Source organism: Athalia rosae, chromosome 3 (genome assembly GCF_917208135.1).
Source record: "Athalia rosae chromosome 3, iyAthRosa1.1, whole genome shotgun sequence".
In the NCBI taxonomy this organism is placed as follows: domain Eukaryota; kingdom Metazoa; phylum Arthropoda; class Insecta; order Hymenoptera; family Athaliidae; genus Athalia; species Athalia rosae.
In genome coordinates this window covers 13,883,350-13,887,077 of record NC_064028.1, presented here as the reverse complement: position 1 = coordinate 13,887,077, position 3,728 = coordinate 13,883,350, and positions in this window count along the sequence as shown.

The following is a 3,728-nucleotide window of genomic DNA, read 5'->3' as shown; positions in this document are numbered from 1 at the left end:
TGTACGCGTACTAGCGCTCAGAGCGCTCTGTTCGACTTTGTGTTTCCTCGTGAAGACAATTTTTGTCGACTCCCCCGGTGCAAATCGTTCGAATTATCCTTCTCGTATCCTTGCGCTAGATTGCAAGCGTCGGGAGTACGATTGGAAATCAATGTGTACCGTCTGCGAACAGACTGTGATACGCACGGAATGTGGCGAGTTGATGCCTCTGTTCGACTGCTTCCCTCGACTTGCGAGAGAAGACTTTCTGGTCACCGCATAAAGGGCCATTCGGTCTTAGACACCGACCCGCGGTTATGTAGTGTCGACGATTCAAATTGAATCATATTTTCTAGACGGAGCGAAGACTCGCCCCTGCGAAACGTGAGCGCTCGGAAAAACTTTGAACTCGTGAGAGTGGTTCTTACCGGAACGAAACGAACGCCTGTGGTGCGAATCTCCGCTCAGACGAAAAATTTTCAAAATTCGAAAAAAATTTTTGTCTGCGTGTTCGTGACACGGTGAGGACGAAACCATAGCCCCGACAACAAAACCCGCAAAGGAATGTCGAGATACGGGCCGAAACAAGTCGAAAGTTCCGAAACCCGAGGACTAGGTGCCGACCGACGGTCGAGACGCTCGGTGCATGAAGTATCAACGGTGCCGCTCGGACGTCGGAGCCGGCCGGTCATAACACGTGTTCCTTATGGGGCGAAACAGCACACGCGACCTGAAAAATTTGGCAGTACGTTGGAACTTAGTTCCATGCGAGAATCGTTGGGACTTTGAAAATTTTTCGATCCAACGAGTGATGCGCGACTCTTTCGGACTTTGAAAATTTTCGATCCAACGAGTGATGCGCGACTCTTTCGGACTTTGAAAATTTTTCGTTCCAACGAGTGATGCGCGACTCTATCGGACTTTGAAAATTTTTCGATCCAACGAGTGATGCGCGACTCTTTCGGACTTTGAAAATTTTTCGATCCAACGAGTGATGCGCGACTCTTTCGGACTTTGAAAATTTTTCGATCCAACGAGTGATGCGCGACTCTTTCGGACTTTGAAAATTTTTCGATCGACTCTTTCGGACTTTGAAAATTTTTCGTTCCAACGAGTGATGCGCGACTCTATCGGACTTTGAAAATTTTTCGATCCAACGAGTGATGCGCGACTCTTTCGGACTTTGAAAATTTTTCGATCCAACGAGTGATGCGCGACTCTTTCGGACTTTGAAAATTTTTCGATCCAACGAGTGATGCGCGACTCTTTCGGACTTTGAAAATTTTTCGATCCAACGAGTGATGCGCGACTCTTTCGGACTTTGAAAATTTTTCGATCCAACGAGTGATGCGCGACTCTTTCGGACTTTGAAAATTTTTCGATCCAACGAGTGATGCGCGACTCTTTCGGACTTTGAAAATTTTCGATCCAACGAGTGATGCGCGACTCTTTCGGACTTTGAAAATTTTTCGATCCAACGAGTGATGCGCGACTCTTTCGGACTTTGAAAATTTTTCGATCCAACGAGTGATGCGCGACTCTTTCGGACTTTGAAAATTTTTCGATCCAACGAGTGATGCGCGACTCTTTCGGACTTTGAAAATTTTTCGATCCAACGAGTGATGCGCGACTCTTTCGGACTTTGAAAATTTTTCGTTCCAACGAGTGATGCGCGACTCTATCGGACTTTGAAAATTTTTCGATCCAACGAGTGATGCGCGACTCTTTCGGACTTTGAAAATTTTCGATCCAACGAGTGATGCGCGACTCTTTCGGACTTTGAAAATTTTTCGATCCAACGAGTGATGCGCGACTCTTTCGGACTTTGAAAATTTTTCGATCCAACGAGTGATGCGCGACTCTTTCGGACTTTGAAAATTTTTCGATCCAACGAGTGATGCGCGACTCTTTCGGACTTTGAAAATTTTTCGATCCAACGAGTGATGCGCGACTCTTTCGGACTTTGAAAATTTTTCGATCCAACGAGTGATGCGCGACTCTTTCGGACTTTGAAAATTTTTCGATCCAACGAGTGATGCGCGACTCTTTCGGACTTTGAAAATTTTTCGATCCAACGAGTGATGCGCGACTCTTTCGGACTTTGAAAATTTTTCGATCCAACGAGTGATGCGCGACTCTTTCGGACTTTGAAAATTTTTCGATCCAACGAGTGATGCGCGACTCTTTCGGACTTTGAAAATTTTTCGATCCAACGAGTGATGCGCGACTCTTTCGGACTTTGAAAATTTTTCGATCCAACGAGTGATGCGCGACTCTTTCGGACTTTGAAAATTTTTCGATCCAACGAGTGATGCGCGACTCTTTCGGACTTTGAAAATTTTTCGATCCAACGAGTGATGCGCGACTCTTTCGGACTTTGAAAATTTTTCGATCCAACGAGTGATGCGCGACTCTTTCGGACTTTGAAAATTTTTCGATCCAACGAGTGATGCGCGACTCTTTCGGACTTTGAAAATTTTTCGATCCAACGAGTGATGCGCGACTCTTTCGGACTTTGAAAATTTTTCGATCCAACGAGTGATGCGCGACTCTTTCGGACTTTGAAAATTTTTCGATCCAACGAGTGATGCGCGACTCTTTCGGACTTTGAAAATTTTTCGATCCAACGAGTGATGCGCGACTCTTTCGGACTTTGAAAATTTTTCGATCCAACGAGTGATGCGCGACTCTTTCGGACTTTGAAAATTTTTCGATCCAACGAGTGATGCGCGACTCTTTCGGACTTTGAAAATTTTTCGATCCAACGAGTGATGCGCGACTCTTTCGGACTTTGAAAATTTTTCGATCCAACGAGTGATGCGCGACTCTTTCGGACTTTGAAAATTTTTCGTTCCAACGAGTGATGCGCGACTCTATCGGACTTTGAAAATTTTTCGATCCAACGAGTGATGCGCGACTCTTTCGGACTTTGAAAATTTTTCGATCCAACGAGTGATGCGCGACTCTTTCGGACTTTGAAAATTTTTCGATCCAACGAGTGATGCGCGACTCTTTCGGACTTTGAAAATTTTTCGTTCCAACGAGTGATGCGCGACTCTATCGGACTTTGAAAATTTTTCGATCCAACGAGTGATGCGCGACTCTTTCGGACTTTGAAAATTTTTCGATCCAACGAGTGATGCCGACTCTTTCGGACTTTGAAAATTTTTCGATCCAACGAGTGATGCGCGACTCTTTCGGACTTTGAAAATTTTTCGATCCAACGAGTGATGCGCGACTCTTTCGGACTTTGAAAATTTTTCGATCCAACGAGTGATGCGCGACTCTTTCGGACTTTGAAAATTTTTCGATCCAACGAGTGATGCGCGACTCTTTCGGACTTTGAAAATTTTTCGATCCAACGAGTGATGCGCGACTCTTTCGGACTTTGAAAATTTTTCGATCCAACGAGTGATGCGCGACTCTTTCGGACTTTGAAAATTTTTCGATCCAACGAGTGATGCGCGACTCTTTCGGACTTTGAAAATTTTTCGATCCAACGAGTGATGCGCGACTCTTTCGGACTTTGAAAATTTTTCGATCCAACGAGTGATGCGCGACTCTTTCGGACTTTGAAAATTTTTCGATCCAACGAGTGATGCGCGACTCTTTCGGACTTTGAAAATTTTTCGATCCAACGAGTGATGCGCGACTCTTTCGGACTTTGAAAATTTTTCGATCCAACGAGTGATGCGCGACTCTTTCGGACTTTGAAAATTTTTCGATCCAACGAGTGATGCGCGACTCTT